Raw genomic sequence first — 16583 nt, forward strand, 5'->3', positions numbered from 1 at the left:
TCTAATGTATTTTATTCAAGCAGCAAGCAAAGCAAAACAAAATGACATTTCAAGGATAGCACGACTCATGTGAAGAAGCAAAAACTTAGGTTCAACCGATACTAACCGTTAATTATTGAAGAATAAAGGTGGGATGCCTACCGGGGCATCCCCAAGCTTGGATACTTGAGACTTCTTGAAATATTATCTTGGGGTGCCTTGGGCATCCCCAAGCTTGAGCTTTTGTGTCTCCTTAATTCCTTTTATATCACGGTTTCCCTAAATCTCAAAAACTTCATCCACACAAAACTCAACAAGAACTCGTGAGATAAGTTAGTATAAAACAATGCAAAAACCTTATCATTTTCTACTGTAACAAATTACTAACATTATTATTCAACATTTAATACTAAATGTCTCTGCATATTTAATACTCATATCCTCAAATAGAATCATTAAACAAGCAAACATATGCAAACAATGCAAACATAACAGCAATCTGCCAAAACAGTATAGTCTGTAAAGAATGCAAGACTCATCATACTTACCTAACTCCAAAAATTATGAGAAAAATAATACGCTGTAGAAGATTTATCAGAGCTCAATATGCAAAAAGATTCAACATTATATCACTCTCTGACTTTTCTAGGGAATTTTTGCAACAGCGGTAAACTTTCTGTTTTGAAATAGCAACATGTATACTTGCAAAATAAACTTGGTAAAGGCTATCCTTGACATTTTTATTGAAACTATAGAGATGCAAAACATTATTCTAAATAACAGCAAGAAAATCTTTACCTAATATTAAAGGGACAATTGTTTCACCGCTTTTTTTGTCATCTGGTCCGTCAAAGTGTTCTTTCGTACGTTAAATATCGTTCGGTAGCCAAACTGTATACGTGTGAATTTGGATTGCTGCGTGCAAATTTGGATCGCTGCGTTGTTTTTGTACCTTCGCCTCCTGCCTGGGCCTCCTGCCTGGCCCACCTGCGACCTCGGTTAAAAAATTAAGGGTCCGAATAACTGCCACACGTGTGGCGTCGACGGGAACCAGCCCACACGCCTCGTGTGGCATGGACGGGAACCGGCCCGCACGACCACGTCCGCTCGCACAAACGCACGGCCCGCACGTCCGTTGCATGCCAACCCCACCCGCATTGCCTCGTCCAGGCAAGCCGACCTGCTGCCTGCACGACCAAGCAGTTCACAGCCTCCGATCAAACCCCTCTCTCGTCTGCCGCCATTGTCCCCCACCTCTCGAACCCCGACCTCCGTCGCCGGCCTTCTCTGGTTGCCATGGCAATCAGAGCACATCCATAGGGCACTCCCACCTCAAAACCATACCCCAACCCTCCCCACCCCCAGCCCCAAACTCCAACCCAGCCCTCCAGAGACGAAAATCTAAAAACCAGGTGAGAATCTCCCGATCTCGACCTTCTCATCCTTAAGGCTGAAAATATCCCGATCTTGTGCTGGATCTATGCTATAGGGGTAGAACACTACATGGTTTAGTGTGTAGTCGCAATTGCCAGGCAGAGTACACCAGATCTGCCATGTACTACGTTTGAAAATGACTTAACTTCCTAGCTTAATTGACGCAAGTAGTTGGGTATGAAAAATGGATGAGTAGGAATCACTAAAGAAGGACAGTAGGGGCAAATGTTGGAATGAAGAGGGCTGGAAGAAATTAGTTGCCACTTGTGTATAATGCCAGTTGCCACCTTTCCTTGTCGGTAGCTGCCACCTATTTTGACCCGTCGCTTGCCATCCATATCTTCTATGTGCAAGCAGCAGAAGAATACAATTCTTGTGGATTGTTGATGCCTTCTTGTTCATGCAGTGATTGAGAACACATTGGAAAGAAGCGAGACACGGAAAGAATGAAGCACGAAGATGGCGCTGATGCTTGGGGTTCTCAAAGGCCAGAAACGCCCCCTTGGGATGCAACAGAGTACAGTCAGCTCATCTCTTCAGGGCCGTTGCTGCCACTACTAGAATAGTATGCAGGCGTAGGTATGATGCGTGATAACAAAAGAAGAGAACAGTTGCCATCTTCGCAACGATGAAGATGACATTCTACTTATGTCATGCACTGTCATTTTTTCGCAGGTTCTTATGACCAAAACACAATTAGAGGGCCCCTGTGGCAAGTTCACTCACAAGGTGCTAATACTGACAAATGTATGGGCAGCCAACTTCAACTAGCTTGTATGGATAATCAAGGTAATGCAAACCGAGAAAAGAGAACATATTGCAGTGGACATGAAAAATGAACATGCAAAAAAAACTGGGAAAAGGACTCACGAGTTACCACGGGTGAAAATGCAGAGGCTTCATGCAGTGCGTGGCATCAGGCAGCACCAATGTACCTGCCATCGACGTCATACACAGGTGAGTCCATAAAAAAGTGAAGTTGCGGATGATCAATTAGCAGAAGGAGCATAGTTGACAACTACAATTGCCAGGACTGGACAACTACAGTTGCCATGAATTAGAAAATACACTTGACATCTCTGCACAATTGTTGTTGCCATCCATGGACACCTACAGTTGCCATGCCAGTGCGACTACATTTGCCATGCCATGGCAACTGCAGCTGCCATGAAGGAACAACTGCGGTTGCCACACCGATGCAAATACAGTTGCCATGCCAGTAAAACTGCAGTTGCCATAGAAGGGGCAACTGTGGTTGCCGTGCTAACACAAAATGCATTTGCCATGAATTGACCAACCACTACTTTGCGTACAGGTTATTACGCTGGTGGTAACCCGGCAAACGTCTCGTGGCAAGCTTCAGAAACTGCAGGTGGAGCACGTCATTTTGGTGTCACAGACCACACAAGAAGGTCAAATGCAACACAACAAGGTAAGGGAAAAAACTGAACCACAAAAACTGCACTACATTTGTTATTTGAAGTTATTTGCAGGCAAAAACAATAGTTGCCATGTTTGTTGAACAGTAGCTGCCATCACTGGACAGCTGTAGCTGCCGTACATGTCCATGCGCAGAATCATGGCTTGCTGTTTGAAATGATGTCGTGCCAAATCACTCGTAGATGGTGTGATCCGTTGTGATACACATGTTATTCAAACAAAAAACTTACTCTCGTACCTGTTTTTCCTATTACAGGGCCTACAACTACAGTTAACAGCGGCGCGGGGACATCTACTGTGGGGAGCTCTGAGCGCACGGAAGACGCGTTCCACCAGCCAGCAGACAATCATGACGCAGACAATTTCGAGTCACAGTCGAGAATGGCAATCATTCCAGCAATACCGACAAGCACCCCTTTGAACACAAGCACTGCCAACACTCAAGTGGATGGAACTGCCGCCGATACTGAAGTGAATGATGAAACTGACGACGAGGCAGAAGGGGATGAAGATGGCGGGCAATCAGAGATCATGGTACCTCGGCCACCGTATATTGGGCAGAGATTTGAATCATTCGAGGAAGCAAAGGAATACTACCACACATATGCAAAGTTCCATGGATTTGTGGTCAACACCGAGTACCATAGGAAAATTAAGAAAACTAATGAGTACATCAGAGGTGAGATGAGGTGCCACAAGGCACGGAGGAACAAGAAGGGGAAAGGTGATGCGACCGTCGTTTCGGAACGAAAAAGAGGAATCATTCTCAAGACGGGACGCCCTGTCCGGTGTAAGCTGAACGTAGATGGAACACAGTATGTGGTCACTGAATATTTTGACGAGCACAACCACAAACTCATAAAGAAGTTTGACCTGGTCAAATTTCTGACCGCCCACAGAGGATTCACCCCAGTCGAAAGGCAATTCGTAAAGCTGCTACATGATTGTAACGTCGGTCCATCAAGAATGGTCCAGATACTATCACTCATCCACAGCAAAAAGGGGAAACTGAGTAGCATGCCGTACATACCGGCTGACGTCACAAACCTACTGGCCAAGTACCGTAGAGAGAGCAGGCTGGCTGACATAGAGGCTACAATTGCCTACTTTGATGAGAAAGCAAAGGAAGATCCAGATTTCTTCTACAGGATAAGGTTGGACGATGAGGACAATGTCAGGAACATGTATTGGGTGGATGGTGCTGCAAGGAGAGCTTACAAACATTTCCGAGATTGCATTTCATTCGACGCGACGTACCTCACCAATATGTACAAGATGCCATGCGCTCCGTTCATAGGAATAAATAACCATAATCAGTCGTTGCAGTTCGGCTGCGGGCTCGTTCGGAACGAAGACACGGATGGGTACGTCTGGTTTTTCAAGACCTTCTTGGAGTGCATGGATGGACTTGCGCCGATGAACATAATAATAGACCAGGATTTCAGCATGCGTGCAGGCATAGAGGGGGTCTTTCTGTTGGCAGTGCACAGGCACTGTAGGTGGCACATTATAAAGAAGGCTGAGGAGACGCTAGGACCGTTCTTTGCTGACCGTCCAGAGCTGCACAAGGAATTCGAGCTATGCGTGGACCACAGCTTGAAGGTCGAGGAGTTTGAAAGGAGCTGGATGGCCATGGTTGAAACACATGAAGTCCAAGACAACAAGACGCTTGCTAGCCTGTGGGAGAATCGAATGTACTGGGTGCCCGCCTACTTCATGCAGTGCTTCTTCCCCTTTCTGCAGACTACGCAGTGCAGCGAGGGGTTCAATGCTGTTTTGAAGCGATACGTGAGTCCTGGCAACTCATTGCTACAGTTTGCCAAGCAATATACAGCTTTGCAACAAAAAATACTGGGATCTGAGCTACAGCAAGAAGCGAACACCGCACTGAAGCAGCCAAAATTGCTGACGTACTTACCGATGGAGAGGCAAATGAGCAAGATATACACAAACAAGATATTTAACAAGTAAGTCAGTTGCGTTACGGTCTTATTTGCGCAAAAGTACTAAGTCAGTAGGTGCCTAGTAGAGTGCAATGCAGTTGCCATGATATGCAGTTGCCATGTTTAATGAAATACTGTTTGCCATGCTTACTCAGCTGCAGTTGCCATGTTCAATGAAAATTCTGTTTACAATGCTTACTTGGATACATTTTCCATGTTCAAATGAAGTGCAGATGCCATGTTTAATGAACTGTACTTCCATTGGGGCATGTTGGTATGCAAATGCCAATATCAACTAAAAAATGTTATATTGTCAACGCATATGCTGAAATGCAATTGCCATGTTTACTGAAATGCAACTGCCATGTTTGTTGAAAATGCAATTGCTATGCTTACTCAAATGTAGATGCCATGTTTTATGCACCGTGCTTCCATTGGGGGAAAATATTGGTGTGGAAATGACGATGGCCAGTTGAAAATGTAGTACAGTTGCCATGTTCAGTGTACTCCAGTTGCCATGTCTGGTGTACTGCAGTTGCCATGTCTGGTATACTACAGTTGACATGTTCAGTGTACTACAGTTGCCATGTCTGGTGTACTGCAGTTGCCATGTCTGGTATACTGCAGTTGCCATGTCTGGTATACTATAGTTGTCATGTTCAGTGTACTATGTTTGCCATGTTCAGTGTACTATGTTTGCCATATTCAAACAAAAATCTAGTTCTATTTCCATGATAGCGTAACGTCCTACAAAAAAAAGATCGCACGATAGATTAACATAAAACACACAAAACTTGCAGATTCCAGGAAGAAATAAAGCGTGCCAGCATATTCACGGCTTTCCAGGTGGACGAACATACGTTCAAGGTGTGTTCTATTTTGGGCATGTCGGATTCAGAACCTGAAGACCCAGACAAAGGAAGGAACTACTTCGTGAAAACCTCGATCGAGCAAGGCGAATACTACTGCCAATGCTGCAAGTTCGAACGGGACGGCATTGTATGTTGTCACATACTAAAGGTAATGGACATGAACGCTGTGACACGGATGCCGCGCCATTTCATAAGGCGGCGATGGACTTGGGACACTGATGACGCGTTGGCGCCGCAGACAACACACGCAGTTCTGGCTGTGCATGACGAGAGACCTGAGTCAACCATGGAAGCCGTGAGGCACGTTGTGCTCACAAAGAACGATGCTGAGCTAATTGATGAAGCGTGCAAGAGTGATGAGACAGTGAGAGTCGCAGAAAAACATAGGAAAGCACTGAAAAGAGAGCTTGAGGAGATCAAGAAGAGGAAAGCTGAGGAAGCCTTACACCGGTTCCCCCGCACATCAAGTGTGCCTTCATCGACGGGGCCATCGTCTGAAAACTCAGAGATAGGATCTGGAACAGCAAGCACACAAACCCAGGTCAGGAACCCACCCCGTTCCATCACAAAGGGTCGCCCCAGAGAGATAAGGTACAAGTCAGGATTGGAGATTCAAGCAAAACACAAGAAAACGAAGAAAGGGGCGGGCAATCCATGAGCAGAAATTGGGGCAATGTGAAATGGTCCTTGTGGACATTTTCTTCTGTACCCTAGACGATGAGTTTTTTTAAAAAAATTGGGAGAATAACTCTTGAGGAGCATCAGAATTGGAAGGAAAATTCATTGAGTGGAGAAATGCAGTTGCCATGTTATGGGTACTTAATCTGCCATGTTATGTGTATTAAATCTGCCATGTTATGTGTACTAAATCTGCCATGCCATGCTATTTTATACTAAAATATGTGCCATGCTACTTTGTACTAAATATGCCATGCTAGATGTACTGGATCTACCATTTTAGTTGTACTGGATCTGCCATGTTAGTTGTACTGTATCTGCCATGTTAATTATGCTTGATCTGCCATGTTGTTTGAACTGTATCTGCCATGTTAGCTCTGCTGAAAATATACCATGGTATTTGAAATGACTTTGCGTGACATATATTTCCATGACAAATACCATGCGGTTTAGAGAAACAATAGTGTGTTGTGGGCGATGTATGGGAAACAAGTTGGAAAAAGGCGTAACGTGCATAAACCATAGCCAAGGTTGTGGATGCATGATCAACCCTACCCCATGCTAGCCGGTGCACTTAGCGATGAAAAAGAAGAAGCAAAACCGACAAAATGAAAACCAACGATGACTTTCGCTACCCGTGTATGTTGAACTACATTTGCCATCTGTTTTAGAACATCATAGACGCAATCAAAACAGCAAACTGGAGCTGTAAGCGATGAAACCGTTGTAATAATGATAAAACATAAAAACATATGTGCATTTACGCCTAAAAAAGGTTCACATCCACACATATATTAGAGAAACTACTAAATTGTTGCTCACACACCACCACTACAAAGTAGCCTGCGCGGGGTTGCAGTCGTAACATAGCACACTGACATAGTTTTCAACGATAACAAAGAGATAAGTACCTTACATTCCTCAGCAACAGAATGTAAGGTATGCGTCCGGTGTGTAACACCACGTGATCACTTGTACTTGTTGTTGATTTTCTTGACAGCTTCCTCCATGAACTCACGTGCTCCGGACCGCTTGTTGAAATCTTCATTCGTCAACCAGTTCCATGTGTGGATTTTCCGGAGCTCAACGACCATTGCAGCTGAGATAGCAGGGACAACTCTGCCTTCCCACTTTGCAAAGTATTCCAGCGCATGAAAGCCACAGTCCGTACTGCACGAGAAAAATACTCAGATGAACACGCAAAAAAGGACAGACGTATCAAAGATAGACTTCAATTCAGATGTGACAACAAAAATAGGGGTTGGATTGATGTAAACGGCACATGAAGGAGGGGGTTGAGAAATTACGTGTTCCCTTGCTTCACAGTCGCCACATACTCAATCGGGAAATGCCTGATCTGGACCTTTGAATGTTCATAGTGACGGTTCCATGTCTCTTTGAGGTTGTTGATGAAGAATTCAACATGCGTAGTAAGATCTGAATCAGCTTCCGAACGGATTGAATCAAGCACCTCAAAACGTTGGTTCTTCAGGTCAAGGCAGATGGCATAGTGGTGACCACACTTGTCTTGATGGTCATGTGGTGCAAGCTCCTGGAACATGGGGAACATGACCTGCATTTGAAAAGTGAATGAATAAGAAAGCAGATTACACAAAAAGAACAGCGGAGGGACAAAAAAATAGAATCACGTAGAATGTTTGGTTATGGGTGAGCAAAATGTGTCGTGCATTTTACAATCAAATTGCCACGTAGTTCGCACGGGATGCAAAAATCAAGATGACAGTGTGCACGGCAGTTGTTGCCACATGAAAACATCTGCCACATAATCACAAGTGCAGCAGATGGCAAAAACCACACGATTTGAAAAAACAGTGCAGACAGGGGAGGAGAACTCACATATTTCTTCAGTGTTAGCTTGAGTTCACCGTGTTGAGCGAAATTCTTCCTCAGGATTTTGTGGTGGAAGTCACCATCCCATATTTTGCATGTCACACTGTAATGCATGATGATCTTGTCGGCACACACATTGATGTGATTGTTGATGTACTCGATCCCGCATGCAACTACATTTGTCGACATTTTACTGTTTGGCCTCATGGACTCGGCGAGATCACCTAGGTCGACGTACGTCGCTCTGCATTGAATGACTTTGGTTCTGTCCAAACATGAGCTGTATGAAAATGACATAACATGAAAGAATCATGCCTGCTAAGTAAAAAAATATATGAAAGAACTAGAACGTAAGCGCATCATGTACAGAGAGTACGAAGAAGATGAATGTTAAGAAAGGAACAAAGCAAAATGAGAGATTATAGGGTGTGGTCATTTATGCTTTCAACTCCTTCATGTGCTTGCTGCTGGCCCTCGCATTTCCAAACCGCTTGATGATGTCGTACAACTGGGTCTGTTCCTTAGTGGCCCTGAATTCGGGCTCGTAGTCTTCCGCGGGAGGTGGGTGAACTACCCTCTGCTGTCTCACAGAACCAGGGGTGGCACTTCTGATGGTATCCTCAAATGCCGTCTCTACAGGCAAGTTGGAACTTGATTGCCCTTGCCCTCGCGAGGTCCTCCTCTGCAATGCTGCCTCCTCGATCTTGCGGTAAGCTTCGTCAAGTGACGGTGAAATTTCCTCAGGGGTGCCTGCAATAGCTCAAAAAATTAAAAGTGTGTTAGGACAAGGAGAAAGTCAAAAAATAGATGGGTTGTGAGGAAATAGGGGGTATGATGTGACATGTAGGTAGAAAAATAGTGGGGAAATTGACATGTGTGGTGCAACTACGGTGGCCACGTCATGGCAACTATAGTTGCCATGCAGTTGTGCTGAATTACCATCTAGATGGATTGTGGTTGCCATGTCACATGAAATGCAGTTGCCATGCTGTGTCAACTCCACTTGCCATGTGATTGCCGTACAAAAAAATGCAGAATGGTAACAAAAAAATGCAGATGACATGGTGTGGCAAATCCAGTTGCCATGTGGAATGCACTATATTTGCCATGTACCAGCAAATACAGTTGCCATGATGAATCAACTTCAGTTGCCACGTGTTTACCTGAATGTCAAAAATGCAGCATGGCAACCAAAAAAAATGTAGGCCATGGTGCATCAAATCCACTTGTCATGCCATCACATGGCAGTTGCCATCACAAGTGAGAACACCCAAAAGAATATGATTGGGACAAAATTCAAACAACAAAGATGTATCCAGGAAAATCATAAGGACATGACAAGTGTACCTTGCACAATTGGCTCCGCGAACTTGACAGCCTTCCTGCCCTCGACCATTGGCTGCGCCATCATTGCGGGCATGCCTCCTGGGAAAGCAAAGGCAACTGGCAAAGGATCGTGCACCACCGGTTGATCTTGACTGATACCAAGGCTGAAGCTCGGTGGGGTAAATGCCATTGGGTGCCTCTCATTCCTACTGGCCGGACCACGAACGATTTGCGGGGCAGAATCCAATGGTGAAAGATCGACAAACATATCTGAATCGGCCGCTACAGAATGTTCGGGCTTATTTGCAGGGCGGGACGTGTTGTCGGCGGTATCAGCAGCAGCTTTCATGGCAATCTTCTTGTTTGGGCTGTAGGGGACACCGACATTGACTGGGAGCCTGGAAGTGTGCAGATTTATGCTGGGGATTTCCACTGCGGGTAAAGGCGCAGTCTGCCCCGGCCGTTCACCTGCGTCACTCGTGCCCGGCTTCACACCTGCATCAATTGTGCTTCGGTCTTGCGGTTTTTCCATCACATTGCTTCTGGTGCGTGGCGGGAACAGTGTGGATGCAGGAACATACCCAGGCTCATCTCTCCTACTCCTAGATACAGCCGGTGCGTTGGGTATGACTGTTGGTTGCTCCAGTGGCTGCGACGCCTAGGTGGAAGACCAGCACGCGCCACGGTCACCTTAGCAGTATCTGCACCGACAGGGGCTGGAGCTGTTGTGCCAGGACTCTCACCTGTAGATGGCATATCCTTATGAACTGCCGCCTCAGCAGCTTCTGTCGTGGACACAGGTGTGCCACCACGCACGCGCTTGGAATCAGTGTCAGAAGAGCGGGAATCTTCCTTGCCTAGGTTCGTCTCGGGAGCGTCCACATCAATGCTTGCTGATGGGGTGGCATGGCTCACAGCAGCATCCTTCATTGCAAGAAGAGTTAGCAATATTTCAGCTATCCTGGCAGATACCGACTCGTCACTCCCCGATGTACGGATGCCTGTTGTTCTAGCCTGGACATCCGCAGCCGGCGGAGATAGTCGGCCACTTGCATCAGAGTTGGTGGGAGCGGTCAATGGTGCAGCAGCAGTATTATCGCCTGGTGCCTCATGTACATCTGAGTTGCCCCCCGTTGACAACTTTGAATGTAGGCGTTTGAACGGGTCCTTACTGCTATGCTTGGCCCCACGCATAGTGGTCTTCTTCACCCTGCAAAAAGAAAAAAATCACATGAGAAAGGTACGAAAAAATGAACAAAAAATATGTTTGCCATGGTAGAAATCTTAAAAGAATTGAAAAAACAAGTGGAAAAGCTGGTAGTTGCCATGTAATGGGAACATGAGTTGCCATGTGTCATAGTTAGCAGTTGCCATCCAGCAGCAGTTGCCATGTTAGCAAACTTGAAGAATGATACAAGTGTATGTTCTGTCAGGAATGCAATTTGAAACCTGTGTGTGGGATGAGCTCACAAACCCAAAGGTAAAGATGGAAGCTACCATTAGCTAGAGTGCTAGTTGCCAGTTGGCCTAGATGCCAGTTGCCATGTAAAGACCAATAGGAGTTCCCATAAACTAAAAAAATGAAGGAAGAAATCATTTGTAAAAACAGCGGTTGCCGCGTGGGGGACGATGACAGAAGAACATGTGACAAGCTGAAACAGTAGCATTGAAAATTCAAGAAAAAATACCACTATGTACATGAAAGCACATGGATAAACATACTTCTTGACTGGCTTCCTCAGGTCTGGCAACACGACAGGATCCCCGGTGTTGGTCGTCGTTGTACAAGGAGAAGACCTGGTGGAAGGGGTGTCACCAACAATGGGGGCACCTTTGTTCAAGCGAGCAGAAACACGGGTTAGCGTTGGCGCCTGTTTCTTCGTAACTGCTCGTCCACCAACGGTCGGCTCCCTGCACGTAACTGATGGAGGGAAAAAAGAAGGTGGCAACTGTCAGACAACAAACCCATTGCCGCGCTTGACAAAAAATAAGTGCAGAGAAATGGATGAGATTGTTCCAAGAAAATAGACACAGCAAAAAACTAAAATTGAAAGTCGAACCTCCTCCTGGCAGCTACGGGATCGGTCCTAGACCTCTTGCCATGCGAACCCTGCCCAACATCATCTGGAGCCCTCCCCCTCCTTGATGGCAACACCCCCTCGCCTCCCGCAGCCGTATGTTCTATCACTTTCTCCGGTGGGGGGGCATCTGTTGCATCCTTGCCCTTGTTGGCGCCTGTGCGAACTTCAGCATGTTCATCGTCATCCGTGTCCTGATGCACATTATCCATGTCATCGTCGTCATCCTTGCTGAGGCCAGCGTCTCCATCTACATCATCTTGTGTGTCACCGGGCTCTTGGGAACTGTTGTAGTCATACCGGCCACGACAACCGGTTGGTCGATGTGTACGTTCTGGGACAAATGAAGTGAACTGCCATGCAACCGCGTTGCTGTCAGAGGCACTGAGGGATGTCCACCCCTCAACCAACTTCCCAAGCAAGCCGGTCATTCCGGATGCAAACTGCCCAATTAGATGCTCAACTGGTGCCCTCGCCTGTGCACAAAAACAAGAAGCATCAACAACAACCCGTATTGCAGTCACTTGCGCGACATCAACAAGTAATACTCGACAAACAATGGATGTCGATATTTTGATTACTTCAGAAGGGCAAGACGGAGCTGATTGCACGTCCATCCACTTTCCAAATTTTTGAGGCCCCCCAAACATGCTGTAGTCTATAGCATGCTTGTCCATCAGCTATGAAAAACAAAAAGAAATTGTAAGCATGCCTTACAAACCACGGACAGTTGCCTCATGTCAAATTTGTAAGCATGCTGTGGGAAGAGATAAACAAAAACTAACCTGTAGTTTTCCATATGTGGTATCGGTTGCCCTATCTGCGGCAAGCACAGCCTTGACAGCGTTGATGGTCCACGCAGAAACAGCAAACTTGTGCGTAGGCGGCGGGCCTCGTACCCCAGAGAAATCCACGGTGGACAGATCAAGACAGTCGACATACATCACCTGATTTAAAACAAATTTACAAAGAAAGAAATGTCAGTTTCCATCATGGGTACTTTGTAGTTGGGAAAAAGAGCAGGATAATGTATGATCCAATGATAGTATGTATGTGCTAGTTGCCATCATAGTGTGCTGGCAGTTGCCATCATACTGTGATAACAGTTGCCATGCTAATATGATGGCAGTTGCCATATTGTCAGTTTGACAGTTGCCATATTGTCATTATGGAAGTTGCCGCATTGTCATTATGGCAGTTGCCATCTTGTTATGATCGGTTTGCCATGCATGAATAAAACTGTGTTATAAAAACAAGAGTTCACACATCTGGTAAAATAAATACCATTAAATGCAGTCGACAACCCTTCTGGTACATCTTGTTTTTGAAAGCATCATGGAGAAAGTCGGCAATAAACTTACACCAGTTCATGTTCTTCACATTTTTCAGATTCGCCTGCATCACACAAAATTTCAGGGCAAAAAGTTTGCCGCATCAGAAATCAAACGGAAAATAACAACGAAAACATTGGCAGTCATTAGCTTAACACGTGACATCGGAGCCATAAGATTGAAGGAAAATAAAGTAGAAAGGATGGATCATTCACCAGGATGGGGAAACATTTGTTGCTTGGGCGAAGGGAAGTGGTCGGCGCGAAAATAGCTGAGATGAGGTACATGAGTAGCTTCATCTTGAAAACATCTCCATGCGTCGTCATGGCCTGCAGCGAATCTGCCACTGCAGACGTGTTCGGCATGGATTCCGACCCAAGAAACAAACGGGGGAACAGCTCTTGCTCGATCTCATTGTTGACCTCGTACGGGACTTTGATATGTCCACGAGGCACGCCCAGAGTGCAGAACACAGAATCCTCCTTCAACGGGAGTCTTCCACGTCCCGGAATCACGAACTCCCTGGAGGTGGGCTCGTATATCTCAGCAATCCAGTCGCATACAGGGTTGACAAGGTTCGTGCACCGGACAGCCATCATAGACTGCATGCCCATCTCAGCAGCAGCTCCCTTCTGATCATCGCTGAATTTGTCAGTCAACGCAGTCAGTCGTTCTTGGGAGGCTCTGTTGCGAATACCTTTCTTCTTCTGCAAAAAACAGACACAAAAGTGATCAGCTGTTGCCATGTTTTACAATGTCATGAGAATTTAGTTCATGACAGACGACTACAAAAGATATAGGTGCCAACAATAACAAAAATCGGGAGGAGATGGGACGGGTGGTGACAGTTACCTCGTCGCCCTCTTTTCTTCGTCCAGTTGCCCGGTTACGCTGTGGTGCATCCATGAAATCATCGTCATCATTTTGATGATCGTCACGAGCCATTCTGCTGATGTAGGAACAGACCAAATTGTTAAGGGGGAAAATGTAAATGCAAGAGGTAAGCATTTGCCACCTAACAGAAAATGTCAACTAGTGAATGCAAAAATATAGCATGAACACGCACGCGGCCCCCTCCCCCCCCCCATATGATTGTCGAGAACATAAACGTGGCAAGTAAGCACGTTGGTTAATGCACTTGAAAACAAAATGTTGAAGTTGCCATGTTAGCCCAATATAGTACAAAAAAAGCAATGAAACCACATCTGAATCGATAACCTGAAAAAACAGGCACAGTGTGTTCACATATCACAAAAGCCAGTGTGGCAAAACGAAAAAATTGTGTCCGTAGTACATTGAAAATGCCACATTTGTACTGACTGTAACATGACAATAGACATGATCTGGCAACAGACATGATATGGCATCTGGCACAATTGGTACGCAAATGTGGTTGCCATATTATGCAGCCAATTTGTCACACTATCATATCTGTATTGTGGCAACAGACATTGTGTTCATATTCTATTTGCCACATGATTATACAATCCAAGTGGCAAACACGCACACTCGATGTGCACATTAGTTGCCGTCCAGTGCAGCTGGATGCCGAAACTGCATTGACTACCGATTGTGGCAACTATCAAAGTGTGGAAACTATGACAAATAATTCAGAAAAAATTAGATCTCACAATGAAAAAGCATGTTTGTGGTTAGTATCATATAATTTCACCAAAAATCAGTTTGACACATGGAAGAGCGTGTGTGTGGCAATGTCAGGACCCCGACTCGATGTCACATCGATCTAGCCGGTAACACTTCATATCACTTTGCGGCCTCACGCACGGTGTTCCCACGGGTGTCGCCTTACCTTTGCCCGGGACCGTTTGCGCCTTTTGGCTCACGTATATGATAGTGTCGCTAGCATCCATATGATAAAGAGCCCGGGCTGACATGACTAGTCGTAAACCCAAAGTGGCACAGACTTACAGGGACAGGCATCCATGACCCAGCTTCGAACGTGTCGGTCATCAGCAAGTGGGTCCGGGCTGTAGCACTGGGCTAGCAGGACTCCGGTAAACCGGGCTGTAGCGGGCTAACAGGACTCCGGTACTCAAAGCGTGACATTTCCCCGAAGGGACAGACACAGAAATGAAGAAGGACACATGCCGGCCAGCCTAAGTGTTCCAGAGCAGTAGCAAGCTACCATGGCTCAGCGGTAACACTAGGAGACATTTCCCGGTAAGAGAGGCTACTAAAGATAAACAACTAGATGGTCAGATCCCACACATACCAAGCATTTCAATAACATACACACAATATGCTCGATATGTGCAAATACAACATGGCATCACAACATGACTCTATGACTCAAGTAGTTTATTCAATAGGCTCCGAGGAGCGAGATATTACAAACATGGGTCTCATGACCCAACACTCAGAGCATACAAGTCAAAGCACAAGCGGAAGCTATCATGTCTGAGTACAGACATCTATAAATGAAAAAGGCTGAGAAGCCTGACTATCTACCAAATCCTGCCGAGGCACAAGATCGTAGCTGAGGTAACAAGCTAAACGTCGAAGTCCACGCGGAACTACTAGCGAGACCGAAGTCTCTCTGCAAAAACATAAAATAGGCAAACGTGAGTACAAATGTACCCAGCAAGACTTACATCAGATCTATCTACATATGCCTCATTATCAACAAAGGGGATGGTGGAGTTTGACTGCAGCAAGCCAGCTTTGACTCAGTGGCTAACCTGAACTACGACTGCAAATAACTTTTGAGGTGGCGCACACGAGTCCACATATTCACCATATCAATACACCACTATGGACCCGCTCCCGTCTCCCTACGAGAACGCCATCCATAGCACTCACGCTTATCTTGTGTATTTTAGAGTATCCACTTTCACTTGTCTATGAACTGATATAAGCAACCCAGAGGTCCTTTTCCGTGGACACGGCTATTCGAATAGATTAGGTTAACCCTGCAGGGGTGTACTTCTTCACACACGCTCTCACCACTTACTGCCGTTTACACGACATGTACTCGGCAACCTTCAAGCGGAAGCCCAACGTGGGTGTCGGCCACGGCCTGCCTAAACACTCAAGTCTCTAGTCCAGGTTTATCGCCTATTCGGGTTCCATCCATGAGGAGATCCGGCCGGAGTTTCGCTCACAGCCCCAAACGATGTGAACAGGGTTCCGTGACACCAAACGGGCGCCCGGTTTACCCGGCCACGTGCCTACCGCATCACAGCCCACCCCTACGGTCAGCGCTGCCCACGGCCTCCAGCATACTACAAACACCAGAAACTACTTGCAACTCCTGGACAGAGGACAAGGGTGATCAAGAAGCCGAGAGGGTCCATTGGTTTCGGGCCCAATGCGTGGTAGTAGCTGAATCATGGATCACAAACACAGAACTCAGTTCCTGAGGACGGCTGCAATGAGACAACCCACCATGTACTCCTACATGGCCTCTCACCGCTACCTTTACCAAATCGTGTTCACACACTTAGCTCTCACACAGTAGGACATGTTCACACGCCTCTGATTCATCCCCGATGAATCAGACCTGACTCAACTCTAAGCAGTAGCAGGCATGACAAACAAACATGAATGAGTAGGCACATCAGGGCTCAAACAACTCCTACTCATGCTAGTGGGTTTCATCTATTTACTGTGGAATGACAGGTCATGCAGAGG

The sequence above is a fragment of the Triticum aestivum genome, chromosome 5B (assembly GCF_018294505.1).
Source record: "Triticum aestivum cultivar Chinese Spring chromosome 5B, IWGSC CS RefSeq v2.1, whole genome shotgun sequence".
In the NCBI taxonomy this organism is placed as follows: domain Eukaryota; kingdom Viridiplantae; phylum Streptophyta; class Magnoliopsida; order Poales; family Poaceae; genus Triticum; species Triticum aestivum.